Raw genomic sequence first — 18,419 nt, forward strand, 5'->3', positions numbered from 1 at the left:
GCAGTCCCCCACACCGTTATCGATCCTGCTGCCTAGAAATCCAGTAGTCTCATTTAGGATAATGAGAGCCCACGCGACATAACCAATGGCACAGAACTCTTCACAACAATTTAATGATTTATTTGCTCTTTAAGCCTTGAAAAAGCCCTGAGGATGAACTATGTGTTGGCTGCCAAAAGCTGTTTGTAACTATGAAAATGTATCTTAGACGCCCAGTGCCGCCAATTTTCTGAAGAAATTATTAAAAATGCTGTTTAAAAATATATATTCATGGAGGTATGCCTTTAATATAATTGACACTAATTAACTGCTTAATGTGTGGTTCAATATCTCTTGTGACATTGGCACAAGGAGAGTGAATCTGAGTTGAAATTATTGGTCTGTTCAGGGGACTAATGAGCTTGCTATGTCTTCAGCTTCACCCTCATATTCAACTATTGAGCTTGATGTAGTGCAAACAACATCTGAAACTGCTGTGACATTGACTACTCTTGCTACATCTGCAACTTTATGTACACCCATGAAAAAATCTAATTCAATTATACTGACTTCAATAAATTGCACTGACTTGGAGTCAGTCCAATCTAAATCTTGAAACCGGAGCTACTCTTGTTCTGTCTCTTTATAAAACAGGAGACATGTTGACCTCTCAATTAACCTGCAGATGGACTTCTACCAATCCATCATGGTCATACATTTAGATCGCTACCAAATATCATAATTTCTTTAGTGGCTTACCATATTGGATATTATTTCCTTCATTAAAGCTTTGCGCCACCTCCTGTGATGCAGGCATTCCAACTATGTTATTCATCATACATATGTAAGAAAGACTTTCATTCTGTAATCACCAATGACTATACTCTGGAAATATTTGAAAAACCGTGTCACGTCAAATCCAGGGACTTACAAAAATTATTAAAATTCCTTACATTTTAAGAATTTACTTTGGGTAACCTTGTCACACCAGAGCCTTTTGCAAGTTCATGGGAAATGAGCACTGATAAACAAACTATGTCTAATTTAGGTTTCAATGTTTCATTGGGCAATGAAAATCATATTTTGACACAGACGACCATCAAATGCTGTTCTGCTTTCATCATTAAGAACATCAGTACATTCATGGATCAACTAGCTAAAGGGAAGTTCATAATTTTATAAGGTGGGAGGATAGGGGCACACAAACAGTTAACAGTCTGGCAACCATTCATAATAGTTTTCTGAATGTTAATAGTTATAACAGACCCTATAAATCTCTTTAGCATATATTTGAATTTGAAAGGTTTAACAAAATTCTGATCACTCGCAGTAGGAGTATATGTTCACCAATGTTTTTGGAATCACAGGATTACACATATTGGAAGGAGAATGTCAATGAGAGGAATGTGTAGGAAACTACAGTTTGGAAAATTCAGGGGATTTTCATAGTGACAAAAAGAAGGCTACAGTGGTGCACTCCTTTTGTTTTTTGATTACTACATTAAACCATTGAAGCGTGCTGTCCTGGTCCATTCTCTGTTCATGAGTGTAAATCAATGAAAGCAAACGCCATTCTGTTATGTACAAGATAATCTCACAGATACACTGCCATAACACAGCTAGAAGCTGACTCCAATTATTTTATTATTTTATTAATCCATCATTGTGTTTTGCAGAATTATCTAGTGAATGCTTATAATTGGCATGCTCTGTTTTAGAAACCAACTGAGTATCATAGTGAGCTTGTTTCTCTTATTTCAAACTGATCATCTATCCCTAAATGCATCTCTGAAGCTTGCCAAAATATCACCAACAACCACACATATTTCGAAAGTGTGTGCCTCATTAGCGGGGCAGGGGAGTGGTTTAGCATTGCATTATATCCATCAGCTGTGAATTAGTACATTAAATATTTTTACAATGTTTGTCATATTTCTTTTACATTGCATTGCTTGACTGCATGACTAACGTTACCCCCACTTTCATTTGTAAATCGTCATGTACCAATTCTTTCGGATATTCATTTCTTTATTAGGATTCTACTGTCCATGGCTTTTGTCATTCTGCGAGGCCCGACTTTGCTTGCAAACTCCTTTTCACATATGCTTATTACATTCACTCCTATTATACTTCATTAACCAATAGAAGCTACGTGATTTAGGGAAACGACTGCAGCTGTATCCCCATCCAAGGTTACACATATGTCTAGATTGCTCGGAAAAAAGTGAAATGTTGCTGAACTCCATTCTACCTTTCTGGTAAAAGTTTTAGGTAGAATTTAATGCTGGAAAATATTTGTAATGACTACATGTCTTGGTAAACGAAATCATCGTATTGTAGTTCTATGACAAGGAGATGCACTGTTGAACTTTGCAGTGGGAACATCCCATTCTGCCTCTGTCATACAATAGCTTTTGTAAATTCAGTTTCTGACTCATTGATGCGAGCTACCCACCTGAACTAGAGAGAGAGAGAGAGAGAGAGAGAGAGAGAGAGAGAGAGTGTCTTGCATCAGGGCTCTTGTTCACCAAGTGCTGGAATATGACTAGTTTTTTTGGGTCTGCAGAGAAAGAAGTACTATGTTAGTATCTGTGTTCTAAAGTTATACTATAACCAAAGCGTATTCATTTTTCTATGACATACTTAATAGGTGACCAGAAATGAATCAACTCATTCTCTCTGTATGAATTGGTTTTGATAGATGTAGCTAGGCGTTAAAAAGACTCTAGCAATGTTTCCTAAAATTGTCCAATTACAAGAACAGCAAACACTCTGTTTTTTTTCTGTGGGCTTAACAGAGTTTATAGTTATTTCTTTAGGTGCTGCTTTGTAAATACGTGTTTCCTTGAATGCGCCCTTTCAGTATTGTTCCTTAAATGATTCACCGAAGTAACGGAGGCGGGCTTGTAACCACTGTAGGAAAATAGTTATAAAAATAAAAGAGGCACTTTCAAGATCAGCACGTTTACAGAAATTCTATGTCAGGACCTGAGTCTCTTATTATGCTTCTGAATTATTTACTACTTTAAAACAGCAGCCAATGAAAAAACAGTAACATTAAAGAGGCTTTGAACCCCGCCTCCCATAACCACCTATAGTAGACCAACATGGTCGATAAACAGGGGAGGCACCAACTGACGTCCTCTTTCTTTGCTGCTTCGCAGTCAGTTAAGTGCCTCCCCATTTGTGCTTATTTTATATTGATCTTTTTATGTCTATTTTATGTTGTTATGTGATCAGCACTTTGCTCCTTCAAGCGTGATACGGTGCGTGTTGCGTCCATATTTTATTAATTTTATTATTGTTAAATAATTTCTTCTCGCGCTCTGTATACGCACTTCCTTTCACTTCTGTTGTTTTATCTTTAATTGCCGACGTGCCTTGTTCGTGCACGGCCGGACAGGGGCTGCCGGCACCCTGGTGCCTTTTTGGTTTTTATTGTTTCACTTTGCTGCATCAAGTCAATTTTCACCCGTGCTGTGGCTTTGTTTTTTTCTCGGCACATGGGCGCGCCCCTTCTTTCTGACACTGCGTCTGGAAGGTCAGGCAGGCCTTGCGTGACTTCCGTGTCGCACTCTATAACGCTCTGGGAGACGCGTGTTTATAGCCCAATTGGGCTATTCACGTAGTTTACATCCCACGAGGGAGGGAGGTTACGCGTGTCAGCTTCCCTCTCTCGTTGGACTACAGACGCCAGCCCCGGGCTGTTCTAACAGGGGCAGTGATTTTACAACAACATTAACCCTACGGTGCCTCATTTTGACTTTATTTTTCATAGCAGTTGCTATTGTTTGTTCTGTGTAGGCACTCGTCTACTAGTGCAACCACCTTCCTATAATCATTATCTTTGTTTTATTTGGATTGCTGAGTTTTCTGACGCCCCTGACCTGTGCTGGCTGGGGTTGTAACACTTTTTAAAACTTGCTGTTTTCAGGATTTGGTGAGCACTTCAAGCTTTGAATTTTTGACAACAGCATTATCATGTCTGATGAAGAGTATTATGGCCAGGGTCTGGAGATGTATGGCCCTTATGAAGACGAATATTACTATTTTGACCCCTGTTTTGAACAGGTTATTGACTCTTCCATGAAGAAGTCATTGGATAAAGCAATTTCATCGGCTCTTGTACCATTATCCAAAAGAATTGATGATCTAGCTGGCCCTTCACCTTCTCTTCCTTCTGGAGATACTTCATCTCTGACTGTACCTTCTACTGACCATCAGTGGCCTCACAGGAGTAAATTGGTCAATATTCCTTTTCCTTCTACCTCTGAGCACACTTATGCTTCAGACCCTTCCACGTCTATTACTTTGCCTAAAACTGTCTCTGATTCTGTTTCTTCTCAGGATTCCGCTCCTCCTAAGAAATGCACTAAGAAGCGTAAACTTTCTTCTTCCTTTTCCCCCTCTCCTTTTTCTTTCAAGCCATCTGATATTATTCATCCTAAATCGTCAGACTGGGCCCCTGCCCCTGCTGCAGCGGATTATATGCATCTGCATATTTGTAAGGTGTTTGAGAAAGAGGTCAGATCCAGATTAAGATCGGAGTGTCCGCGACCAGACTTACCTCATAAAACGGCACTCACTCCTGAGATTGACAACACTTTGGTCACTTTCTTTAAAAAATATGACAAGGATCCAAAGAAAGAAACTGACAGAGCCCTCAAGGCTTGTCAAGATAAATTGCTGGATGTATCTGGCCCTCTTGAAAAAATTCTCAAATTGGCTCTTCAGGCTCAGGAGACCGGGGTGGCCATCCATCCGGAGGTGCTGGCTGGGTGGACGCAACGTGCAATATGTTTCTTTGGCAATGCAAATTGCGCAGTAGCGTCTGAACGTAGAAAATCGTTTTTACTGCGTATTGACCCTCAGTTGGCAGACTTGGCTTTGGCTGAAGCAGGCCCGCTAGTCGAGGGACAACTTTTTGGGGACAAGTTTGTGAAAGACATTGCTAAATTTGTTAACACTTTCACCTCATTGGATAAATCTCAGTCTTCCCTTAAAAGAATGTTCAATTCACTTTTTGGACAGACTGTTCGATTTCGAGGACGCTCGACCCGCCGGGGTTTTCAACAAGGTCCTGCCAGAGGTACTTATTCAGGACGCAGGGGTTACACCCAAGATCCTTCCCAAGCAGGTTTCTACCCCTCCAGATATAACGCGCAACCGCAACAATTGAGGTGCGAACAGAGGTTACAGAGCCATCGACAACGCCCCCACAGGTAATGAATCTTCCTCTTCCTTCTATCCCTTTTGGAGGCAGACTAAAATTCTTCTTTCAAAAATGGGCATCCATTTCCTCAGAAGCATGGGTTCTACATACTGTTCGAGGGTATTCCAGTCCCTCAACAACTCGCATTGCCTCATCCTCTCCTTGTTTCCCAACTAGACAAATCATTTATAGATGGAGAAATTCAGGAATTGTTAACGAAGAAGGCCATTGCCTTAACCTCCCGTCATCCACCGGGTTTCCACAGCAATGTTTTTCTGGTGCAAAAGAAGGGAGATGGTCAGAGACTAGTGCTCAGTTTAAGGCACTTCAACCCTTTGTGGTATATCGTCATTTCAAGATGGACTTCATCCATCTGTTAAGAGATCTTCTTAAAAAAAGAAGAATGGATGGTTCGTCTAGATCTGAAAGACGCTTATTTATCAGTCCCCATAGCTCTTTCGCACCAATGGGTTCTTCAGTTTCGGTGGAAAGACTCTCCCTTTCAGGCTGTATTCAGCTCAGTGGGTGTACACCAAACTCCTGAAACCAGTAGTGGAAAACCTTCGCGAGCGGAGCATTCGATTGATAATCTATCTAGATGACATGATTATCTTGGCTCAAGATCAAACGCTGTTACTGACACACATGTTTTGGACGATTTCTCTTCTTCAGGATCTGGGTTTTGTGATCAATCACAAGAAATCCTGCATGATCCCATTCCAACGATTGGAGTTCCTGGGGTTCCAGGTCCATTCTGTACAAGCCCAGTTGCTTCTTCCTCCTCAGAAAATGAAATCGATCAAGAGAAAGTTGAGGCTGGAGTTATCGAAACAAATGGTTTCTTTGAGGTCCCTAGCTCGGATTGTAGGCCTTTTGGCCTCTTCAATCCAGGCGGTTTTTCCGGGTCCTCTCCATTACAGAGCCTTGCAGAGATTGAAGATCCATTTCCTTCAACGGGATTTCTCTTACGATCATCTGGTTCCTATATCTATAGAAGCCCAGGAAGATCTTCAGTGGTGGCTCTCTTACATGGAGACGTGGAACAGCAGGGCTATCTTTGGGGACATTTCTGAGCTTGTGATAGAATCAGATGCCAGTCTTTGGGGCTGGGGAGCGAGATGCGCTCCTTTTTCGACAGGGGGGAGGTGGTCCTCAGAGGAATTGCATCTCCACATCAATTGTGCAGAACTCTTAGCGGGTTCTTTTGGCATCAGATCTCTGTCCCCCCTCAGGAGCAATTGTTGTATTCTTCTGAAAATGGACAATGTGTCCACAGTCCGGTATATCAACCATCAGGAGGGAACGAGGTCTCGCCTCCTGGCGAATATTGCCTGGCAATTCTGGCATCTTTGTCTGGATCGGAAGATCATGGTGATAGCCGAATTCCTTCCTGGCAAAGACAACCTATTGGCAGATTGGAACTCTTGATTCCTGAGGGATGCCAGCGACTGGAAACTTCTACCCTCTGTTCTTCAGAAGGTCATGGGGTTATTGGGGCCTTGCCAGATGGATCTGTTTGCGTCTCGTCTCAATTTCCAGATCCCAAAATTTTTCAGTTGGAGGCCAGACCCTCTGGCCATGGCGACAGATGCGTTTTCTGCAGGATTGGTCATCTCAGATGAATTATGCGTTTCCTCTGTTTGCCATGATTCCTCGAGTAGCAACGTGCTTGTGACGCCAAGCAGCATCTGCAGGTCTCAAACCCCCTTTTGGAAGAGCCAACCTTGGTTTCCATCCCTTCTGGAACTCTTGATTGCCCTTCCTCTTTGGCTCCCAGTGTTTCCACAGCTCCTTCTGGACCCGGCGGGTTTCCCGCATCCTCTTCTCCTATCAGGTCAACTGTGTCTAATGGCCTGGAAGATATACAGGGCCTATCGACTTCAGCTTCCTCGTTTATACGACAAGGTTGGGCTCCGTCCTCCCACAAATGATATTCCCTGGCATGGAAGAAGTGGGTCGGTTGGTGCATTCGAGGAGACGTGGATCCTGTGGGATCCGAGGTCAAGGACATTATAAATTTCCTGTCCGAATGTGCGGAGTCTGGTCTATGTTACAGGTCAGTAAATAATTTTAGATCAGCTATTTCAGCTGGACATTCTTGGATCAATAATAAACCGGCAGGGCAACACCCTTTGGTTTGTAAATTGCTGAAAGGTATTAGAGTGCCAATCCACCTAGACCGCGCTTCTCAGCTGTGGGATGTGAATGTAGTTTTATGTTTTTTGTCTAATTGGCCAGAGAATCATTTGTTTTCTATGAAACAATTATCTGCAAAGTTAAGTATGTTACTCTGTTTAATCTCCCGTCGCAGGGTGTCAGATGTGAAAGCCCTTGATTTAGGAAGGAGGTTGTTTTGTCCTTCTGGGGTTTCTTTTATCATTTCCAAGGGTACTAAATGTATGTCTTCTTCTGCTGAGTATCCTGCTTTTCCACATAATGCCAATCTGTGTGTTGTCAAATGTTTAAAAGTTTATGAAGAACACACTGCAAGCTACAGGGTGGATCCTTTGGGTTCTCTTCTTATTTCCACCCAGAAACCCTTCAAACAAGTTTCAGCGGCTACTTTAGCTCGCTGGGTTCGTTGAGTGATGCCTGAAGCAGTTATTGATATGTCTGTATATGGAACCCATTCTACCAGGGGGGCCATGGCATCTAAAGCGTTTATTTTGGGTTCCAGACTGGAAGATGTTCTTAGAGAGGCCGATTGGTCTAGTGATTCTATGTTTAAAACGTTTTATTACAAACCTATAGTACATGTGTCCAATTTGGTGGTGGATCAGCTTTGAACCAGCATAATCGGTGCCTCCGGTCCTGACATAGAATACAACATTTTCTTGTGTAGCGCTAAGAATTTTAGATTCTATTAAGGACACGGAGGCGAGGATTATCCCACCCAGTATATAATTTGAATTGAATGATCTTATTCAATGATTTTATTATAGTTTGTTGTTTCCCACCCAGGAAATGTTATTGTATTAGTCTTGAGTCTTATCATGGATTTTTCTTTCAGACACGGATGGCAAACAAGGTTGAACCTGTGATGAGCCGTCGCTTGGCAATTCTTGGAGATCTGGATTTTGGTGGATTGTTCTTCTTCCCACAGACTTTGGTTGGACTTGAGCACTTTTTGGTTTTCTGATTTTTTCAAAGCAAGAGGACGTCAGTTGGTGCCTCCCCTGTTTATAGACCTATAGACCGTGTTGGCCTACTATTGGTGGTTATTGGAAGCAGGTTTTAAAGCCTCTTTAATGTTACTGTTTTTTCATTGGCTGCTGTTTTAAAGTAGTAAAGAATTGAGAAGCATAATACTCACCTCCGTGTCCTTAATAGAATCTAAAATTCTGAACGCTACACTAGAAAGTTTTGTATTCTCTCCTTTACCTTGTAGTGATGATTAAATATCAGGAAACTGTGGAGAAAGCTCAACCAGATTTCACCTTTCTTTGTTTTCTTCACTTACGGTAATACAGCTTTGACAACGGTGCTGAGGAAGCCGGAAGCAGAACCGGTGGATTTCGCTCAGGAACCAGAAGACGTCTTAACGGGGAAGGGGTTTGGTGCAGGAACTCGGCTGGGGTCACGTTAAGCCAACAAATAGCAACAAAGCCAAGCAGAAATTGGAAGTGGAAGAACGCCTTAAATAGACACAGTTGGGCACGTGTGATTCTGTCAGTTGGGCAGCACACTGGGGAAATGAGCAATTATCATCTTGTGATTCAGCACTGTACTTTGAGGATCGTGGTTCGTTTGCAAATGGCGCATTGAATCAGCCAAGCTAATTGGATGCAGCACATTGTTCAGGATGATAGGGCACAAGTTTACAATCAAACAAGCACTGGCTAATACAAACTAAGTTTCAATAACATAACAAACAAACTGATGTTAGCCAATGATAACCATGAATCCCTGACATTATTATTTTCAGCTTTAACCATATAATGCCTGAGTGGCACAATTACCAAACAACATGTGCATGTACCTCATCATAGCTGAGAGTGGTACCCACAACAACTCTCTCCCCTAAAGTTTGTCTTATAGGATGCGGTTTATCAGGATTTGACATATGAAATTGCTGCACTGGACGAAGGGCATGGACAAACGATGCAGGCTCCCAAGAGCGTTCTGACAGATCGTACCCTTTCCAGTCAGTTAGATAATAAAGCCTACCATCCATTTGTTTAGCATCTAAGATGTGGCGTACCTTGTATTCTTGATGGCCATTGACAATAATGGGAGGGGTTGGAAAGTCTGATCTGGTATTGGGTTATAACAGGGAAACATGAAATACTGGATGTGTGGAATATTCAGAAGGCAGTTGCAGCTTCATTGTACCAGGTCCCAAAATTTGTGTAATCTTGCATGGTCCTAAAAATTGTGGTTTTAATTATCTGGGACCTCGTAAAGTGATATTATGGGACACACATTTGTGGAGCAAGGGGGGCCCTAAGGCACTAAGAACTTCAACTTCAAGTGGGCAAGTGGCTGGAACTGCCTCCAACATCATCCCTGCACCTGGAGGCGTATTTCAGTGAGCTGTGTCACCTGCACTGTGGGACACGCCTTTGTGGAGCAAAGGGGACCTAAGGTACTAAGGACTTCAACTTCCAGTGGGCAAGCGGCTGGAACTGCCTCCGACATCATCCCTGCACATGGAGGACTATTTGAGTGAGCAGAGTCACCCGTAGCACGGGACACATGCAGGAAGCTCCCAGACGTACACCTGGGCAAAGACTGGGCCCGTCTTCACTCGTCATGGCCCGGAAGAGGCTGGCTGGGCCCCCATACTTTGCATTTGTTCTTGGGAGGTACCGGCATTCTTATTAGCATCCATAAGGGTGAGTTTGCTTCTTTTTGCCTCTTTGTCCTCCTTGTTCCTTTTGGTAGCTCTTGAGTATTTGGCCCATTATTGTGAGGCTTGTACTGGCCCAAAGGTGTTATTAAGTTGAGGCACTCTACATCATCATGGACCAATGTAAGTGCATGTTTAAGAAGCAATCACTTACTGCCTCCCCGAAGCCCACTATAATAGACAAGATGTTATAAAAAGTGATTGGCATTGTAGTAACTGAAATTGAATGGAAAGACGCATATCTTTAATTCAAAATCTTCCCAGCCCCACAGCTGAAGTTCAACTTGCATCTCTGGAGGCCATGAGCACCCTAATTGTGATCCCGGGATGGAGTCCATCCATGTGGGTAATCCTGGGGTCGCTGACCAAGCTTCGGGGCAATGTTGTAAACATTATAGACTAAGGACCAAGGGCCAGATGTAGTAAGAAAGGATTTTGCAAATCGTAAATTGCAAGTGGGTGCGACTCGCAATTTCCGATTCGCAAAATCATATGCAGACTGGTGTCTCAGACACCTTCTGCGAATCACAAGGGGGTCGCAAAGACCCACCTCATTAATATTAATGAGGTGGGTGCGACCCCCTGGCGATTCCCTGCACTCACAGGGATGGTGGCCTGCTGGAGACAGCAGACCTCCATGTCTGTGACTGCTTTTTTACTAAAGCATTTTTTTTTTAGTTTTGCAGCCCGTTTTCCTTAAAGGAAAACGAGTTGCAATACAAAAGAAAAAATGAAACCATTTGGTTTCGTTTTTTCAGAGTAGGCAGTGGTCCATTGGACCACTGCCTGCTCTGAAAAAATATTTTTGGCGACATTCACAAAGGGGAAGGGGTCCCGTGGGGACCCCTTCCTTTTGTGAATGAGTTAGCACCCACTTGACATGGGTGCTAACTGCGAATTGCTTTGCGACCGCATTCGCGGTCACAAAACAGTTCTGCATCGCGGTGCGAAACGCAAATAGGAAGGGAACACCTCTTCCTATTTGCGAGTCGCATTCCCAAATGGAAATGTGCATTGCAATGCGCGTTTTGTATTCCGCAAACTGCGAATTTCGCAGTTCGCGCCATCCAAAACGCTTTATACATATGGCCCCAAGAGTGCAGTTATTAGTAAATGGAAGAAAATGACATCCAAACCTGGGCAAGCCCAGAAAGGTTTGGGGGGGTGGATGCTACAAGTTCACACAGTCCTATGATTTGGTACTTTTGTTGAGCAAACTAAAATGGAAAACACCACTGGGCCAGTGTTGCTGATGGATTACTCTGTGGCAGTAATCCAAAATATATTGATCACTGTGCTGGCAGCAGACCTCTCCCCTCTGTTAGCACGCTTGGCAAGATTAGAGTTAGCTTATCGAGAAGCTTCAAGTACATTTGAGACCCCACTGACATAACTAAGACGGTTATGTCAGTAGGGCCTCAAACGGAAGCCAGCCAGTGGATTCAGCCAAGTTATCCTGTGCTCTGCTGTGAATCCTACTTTCAGTAGGAATGATTTAGATTTGAATAGTAGAAATCACAGCCATTAGGGCTCCACAAGGGTGGGTCAAGTTTAATCCAGGAGGTGGGGGGTCCCAATGGGCCGACCAGGGAGAGAGGGAAGGGGGTGGTTGCTGCCAGGGATGACAATTTGATATTAACTTGCCCATGCCTTATGCTCTTCTGTGGTGGTTCTGTCTGGGGTCCCTAAGCTTTAATGGACCCCAGGGAATCCCAGGAAGAATGAAAAACAATTGCATGCACTGGTTGATGCATAACAAGAACTCTCCCCAACACTGGTGGATAATATCATTCTTACTAGACGGGTATGTTGGATTGACAAGAGTCCTAATGGTTGCCCAGGTGATTGTATGATTGTCAACTTTAAGAATCCTTGAATGGCCCAGAACATTTTACAATGTGAATCCCATGGTCAGAGATTGGATACTGGCATCACAATTCTGCTGTTGGACTATTTTTACAAATGCCCCCATTTCTCACCGCCTCGTCGACAGGTTCCTCACATGTGGAATCCTATAGCCCACAGCTGCAGTGTTTCACTACAGGGGCTTAATGATAAAAGGGCCAGGACCACTAGTTTTGTTAATACCCCTGCATTTTTGGAGGAGGTGGATTGACATAGGGACAATGGAACACATGAAGTTATCCCATCTGTCATTCATCTGCAGAAATAGTAGGCAATTATTATGTCCTCATCATATGGCCAGTGAGGTAAATTGTAGTTCCCACTCCAGTGATACCATGGTAGTAGGAGAAACAGCAAGGGACTCCAAAGAGGTACTTGAAGGCCCAAAGAAGATTAATATTTTAAGGTCTTGGAATCCCCGAAAACCCCTGCATTAACTGGTTTACACTCGGAGTGTGGTAAGGTTATGTGTGTGATTAGTGATATAACTCTGCGGAAGATGATTGGTGATGAGAGCACTGAGGCTACTGAAGCTGTTACGCAGCAAATAGGGCCTCACAGTTTTGTTAAGGTTTTCTCCTGGAATGTGCCTGACTTCCTGGGCAAATTGTGAAACCCAAACTGGGTGTCTTTTATAACCCAGTATGACATCTGATTATTTCAAGAGACTTGAGTTGGGGGGATATCCAACACCCTTTATATGCTATTTATTCCAAAGCAGCAAGCAGGGGAGAGATGGGTAGGCCCTCAAGGGGGTTGTCTATATAGACAGCCTCACATATAGTTTATTCAGTTACAATCATGGACACATCCAATAGGGACATCTTATGTCTTTCTCACTTGTCCATGAGCAATACCAAATTGTTTGTGATTAACATTTATTCCAGGCTCAAATCACCTGGCTGGAGTCACTGGCTGTGGAGTGTTTGTCCGATTTTTTGTCCCTGCTTCCAAACAGAGATTTCAAACTGATTGGAGAGGACTTTAACTGCCACTTTGAACCCGTTAGTGCCTGTGCAGATGAATTTGTGTCCATAGAAGATATTATCTGGTCAATTCCGATGTCTGGTGCCTCCCCGGAGAAGAAATGCACCCCGTTGGTCCTCCAGATTAATGTGCTTGTACTGAATCATTCAATTTGTGCATGCAACGGCCACAGTAGCTTTAATTGTGAAGGGTAGCATACATTTATTCGGCTGGGTAGGACCTCATTGTTAGATTACATTTTTATTGACATCAGGCTGAGGGCACATGTTATTTTATTTGGAAGTTATTGCAAGGCATGTTAGTGACCACAATGCATTATCACTCCACGGGGGAACCCCGCGTCTAAAGGGCGGCGCTACAAGGAGATCTGGCTTGTATGGCGGACTCAGGTAGTCCCCAATAGGCGTAGAATTAAGTGGAACGAAAATTGTTCAGACTCCCAAACATTTTGGTCAGCTTTTCGCTGTTATTGGCTCAGCTTTGGATAAGCTGAGTGTAATTCTAGAGGTCCCGATGCCCACTAATCAGTGGTGTGGTATGGAGACTGTGCACATGGAGTTGATGGGTCAGCTTAGAAATTATTATTTTTTTATCTCAAGCTGGTAAAGCCAGGAAACGGTCAGTTACATGGTTTAATCAGGAGTGTTGCAACACAAAATTATACCTCCTAAAGGCTATAAAACTGAAAGAATCCAGGTTGGTACGAATTTCTAGAAGTCAGCACAAAAGTAGCTTGACCTCTGCAAAGAGAGAGGGGGAAACTCAAAGATGGGAGTCCATGTACTTAGCTGTGAGGAATAAGGACTTTCATATGTTTTGGAATTTTGTTGCCTCTGAGAACCAGGAGACCAATGACTCATTGGAGAATATTATTTCTGCAGATCTATGGTTGCAACACTTTCAGTCTGCATGATTTTGAATCTGACATTGATGGATCTCTGGACGTTATTGACGGGATGGGAGGAGCACCCGGCAAGCAAGAGGTTTGCCCCATGATCACAATTGAGGAGGTGCTTAATGCAATCTTTAAAGTTGCTCATGGTAAGGGTTCCAGTTTAAATACAATTCCAGGGGATCTATACTGTTTTTCACCTGATATCTATGGACCTTTTCTTGGGATTCTATTTATTGCTATTCTGGAGGAGATGCCCACCCCAGCATCGTGGGCTGGTGCTGCAATAATACCAATTTATAAAAAAAGGTTCCCCTTTACTCCCAGTCATTCATAGAACAATACGTATAATAGACACAATGCAAAACCTGTTTGCGCAAGTGATGACAGGGAGACTTCATGTTTGGATTAAAGAGAACAGTGCCTTTAGTCCCCTTTAGGCTGGGTTTAGGCAATGCACTTCTAATATGGACCAGGTATTCCGCCTCCAACTTATGTACTGGAAAACTGTGGTGTTTGAGGGGGCAACTCTTTACGAAAGAATTGAGGAGCTTCGGTCTGCATTCAATTTGGTCACAAGAAATACCTTGTGACAGGTCTTGTTAAACATGGCGGTTCCTACTTACTTGTGTAGGATCATGCAGAGACTTTAATGAGGGAAACTATGCCCAGGTCCAGTTGGGCAAACTAAGAGAACTTACAGAACCCTTCACAGTCAAAAAGGGTATAAGGCAGGGTTACGTACTGTCATGTGGGCTGTCATTATCCTAATTAGGCTGCTGGATTTGGCCGGCAGCATGACCTGAATTGTCGGGGACTGAGTCCAATCCCACACCATGTGACAACTGCTTAGCCTAATCTGTTTCTGGCCAACTAGCAGCACCTCATCTCTGCCCTAGAGCAGGGATGATTTGTGGTAACCGGGCACATGACAAGATGACTTCTCGGGGAAATCGTGGTGTATCAGATCTCATCCTTTTCCCTCAGTTACATGCAAAGACAAAAAGAGGCAGAAAATGGTTCAATACGATTTATTGAATCTGCTGCATCTTATATAAAATGGTATGCAATGTAATCATGAGAATGATGAAACATACTAGAAGGAAAATGATGACAAAGAAAGTGAATATTAGAAATGGGGTCTCTGGTTGGCAGTCGGTTTGCACTCTGTCCAAGCAGGGACCCTCACTCTAGTCATGGCAAGGGAAATACTCACTTAAAATAACCCCTGCTCACTCCCTTGGTAGCTTGGCATAAGCAGTCAAGCTTATCGCAAAGGAAAAGTGTAAAGTATTTCGACCAACACACACAGTAATGCAGTGAAAACACTACAAAATGGACACCACACCAGTTTAGAAAAATAGCCAATATGTATCTAACTCAAACAAGAACGAAACAGCAAAGATCCAACAAACACAAGTCAAGTTGCAAGTTCTTAAATTAAAAAGAGTATTACTCCATAGAACACAACAGATACATTGCTTTCATACAACTACCTAGTTTGCATCAAAAATAAAGTCACAAAGGCAAGAATGCGTTGGAAAAGTCAGCGAAGTGTTGATTCCTTATTCACAAGTGAGGTCAAGCATTGTTTCTTCTCTGGACGGGTGGCAGTGCGTAATTTTTCTCTCCCACAAGAGAGTGATGCGTCGGTTTCCAGACAGGCACCTCGGGTCCGGGCAGGTTCACAACGATTTTGACACCCAGCCACGATGGATGCAAAATCCTGCCACACAAAGATGAGAATCCTAGCTACATGGGCTTTGCGTCGATTCCAGCAGACACAAGCGATTTCCCAGCCATGATGCAGATGGTGCATTGATTACTCTGCTGCGATGCAGGTGGTGCATCATTTTTACAGCTGCATTGCAGGTGGTGCATTGAAAGTTTCCCCACATGACTCCTGTGCATCTATTTCCACCTTGTTTCCACCCGCATCACCTTTCAAGGAGCCAGGGACTGGATAGGGCACCACTTGGCAAGGTTGGAATCTCAGCAGAGAGTCCAGGTGCTGGCAGAGGAAGACTTTGATGGCCCTGAGACTTCAAAACAGAAGACAAGCTCAATCCAAGCCCTTGGAGACACTTCACAATCAGGAATAAACCACAAAGTTCAGTCTTTGTCCTCTTTTAGGCAGAAGCAGCAACTGCAGACCAACCCAGCAAAGCACAATCACAGGCAAAGGGGCAGTATTCCTCCTCCAGCTCCTCAGCTCTTCTCCTTGGCAGAGGTTCCTATTGGTTCCAGAAATATTTGAAAAATTGGGAATTTGGGTCTAGCTTATACCCCTTTCTGCCTTTGAATTAGGCAAACTTCAAAGGAAAGTCTCTATTGTTCACAAGATACTGCCTTGCCCAAGCCTAGCTCCAGACTAACACTAGGGGGATGGAGACTGAATTGTGTGAGGGCAGGCACAGCCCATTCAGGTATAAGTGCCAGCTCGTCCCTCTACTCTAGCCCAGATGACCCATCAGGATATGCAGGCTACACCTCAGCTCCGTTTTGTCATTGTCTAGTGGAGATTCACAAATAGCCCAAATGTCGGTTTGACCTAGACAGGAAATAAGCAAGCAGGCAGAGTCACAGAATTGTTTAAGTTTAAGAAAGAAAATGCCCACTTTTTAAAAATGGCATTTTCAGACAGACAATTTAAAAACCAACTTTACCAAAATATATATTTTTAAATTGTGAGTTCAGAGACCCCAAACTCCAATCTTTAGCTGTTCCCAAAGGGCAACTGCACTTAAATGTTTTTTAAAGGCAGACCCCATGTTAACCTATAAGAAAGATAGTCCTTGCAGCAGTGAAAAATGAATTTGGCAGTTTTTCACTGTTAGGACATGTAAAACACATCAGTACATATCCCACCTTTAACATACACTACACCCTGCCCACAGGGGTACGTCCCTTAAGGGCGCCATACATGTATAAAAAGGGAATGCATGTCTGGGCCATGTTTATGGGGCTACTCCTGTGGGTGGCACACTCAGTGCTGCAGGCCCACTAGTAGCATTTAATTTACAGGCCCTGGGCACCTCTAGTGCACTTTACTAAGAACATACTAGTATATCAAATATGCCAATCATGGAAATGGCAATTACACATCCAGTTTACACAGGGAACACTTGCACTGTAGCACTACTCATCAGCAGTAAAGTGCCCAGAGTACCAGAACTAGCTAGAACAGCACACAGTTAAAACATAGGAAGCAGAGGCAAAAAAGACAGGGGAGACTACACCAAGGATGCCAGGTCTAACAGTGAAACACAAGGAAAGTCTCACCATACTGTCATTATGCGTAATATAAGCGATTCCTACCTAAGCTATGTTAGAGCACAGCAGGATAAACCCTAATCCGCTCTTCAGGATTCCCCCCTAGAAGACATCATCCCCCATACCTGAGCAAAAAAGCCTGTTTTTTATAGAGACACCATCCCCATGTAGTCCAGGGAACCGGTAGCCTCAGGAAGCAACTGTGGCAAAGTCAATCAGCATGCACTTGTGGACATCTGGCTAGAACCTCCCTCTAATGTGCATGGGACAGAGAAATGGTTTTATAATAGATCAGCTTATGTTCTGAGAAAATGTTCTGTGAACATTAGAGACGCAGTGTACCACTTGTTCCGGGACCCTATCTTTCTGCAGCCCTGAGGAAAGCACAAAGTGAAAAGAATGTCTTGCTAAGAAATGCAATACTGTACTAGGCGAAATAACAATTAGATAAAGAAATAAAACAACACCATGAATGTCGCCTAATCTGAAATAATAAAAATTAAGCGGAATAAAATGTAACTGGGCTAAAGGGCACAAGCAGCAGACCCAGATACTAAAATAAAGTGCCCACAGACATCCCCAAATATGTATACAACAGCCACAAAATTATTTTCATCATACATCAATGGTTTCATTGAAGCTCTGAATAGTGTTTTAAATAACACCCCTAGATTAGCATCCCTCAAGGTTCCCGGGTTAATGTTTGGAGGCGATACCCTCCTATTGTCAAAGACTTTGATGGGCCTACAGAGGACATTCGATTGTTTTGTTGATTTCTGTAAGGTGAGGAGGTTGGAAATCAACGTGGGAAAAAATAAGCATATGGTTTTCCACCCCTCACCAACCTCCATCCAGGCCCTAAACTTAACGGGATATCTTTCAAGCGGGTAAAGTTGTTCAACGACTTGGGCATCATGCTATCTGAACAAATGGACTGGTTGTCACTTATCAACAAACAAAAACTTAGATTGGTTTAATTTACTGGAGGTTTGATGAGAGTCTCTAAAGACAAATTTTTTAAGCCAGTTAGCCCAGTGTTCAAGTTATACAGGTCACAGGCTCTGTATGGGACAGAGTTGTGGGGCAACAAGATGGTTAGTGGTATCTCAAAAGTGGAGAATGCTTTTTTTAGACAACTATTAAAACTCCCCTCAAGTACTCCACTATTGCCTGGCTGAGGAACTGGGATTGAGGCCACTTCTCTTTTGGAGAAGAGTTTGGGCTACCACTGAATTAGTTTCCTACAGAAAGGGGTTGGAGGAGATTATGGGCATGCCAGGTGCTTCCAAATTACTGTGGCTCCAGTATATTAGCGACACCTT

At 43.1% G+C, this 18,419-nt stretch overlaps 1 long non-coding RNA gene across 3 annotated transcripts in view; it reads left to right on the forward strand.

Moving 5' to 3' along the window:
• LOC138302018 (uncharacterized) overlaps window positions 1–18,419 on the forward strand; it is a 442,874-nt gene that overhangs the window by 270,838 nt on the left and 153,617 nt on the right. The window contains exon 5 of one of the 3 annotated variants that reach the window (XR_011205224.1): window positions 8,662–9,479. The exons of the other annotated variants lie outside the window; for them this stretch is intronic. This is a non-coding gene — a long non-coding RNA (uncharacterized lncRNA). Of the gene's footprint in view, window positions 1–8,661; window positions 9,480–18,419 lie in introns of those variants that run through there. 3 annotated transcript variants of the gene reach the window in all.

Source organism: Pleurodeles waltl, chromosome 6, assembly GCF_031143425.1.
Source record: "Pleurodeles waltl isolate 20211129_DDA chromosome 6, aPleWal1.hap1.20221129, whole genome shotgun sequence".
NCBI classification, from domain to species: Eukaryota; Metazoa; Chordata; class Amphibia; order Caudata; family Salamandridae; genus Pleurodeles; species Pleurodeles waltl.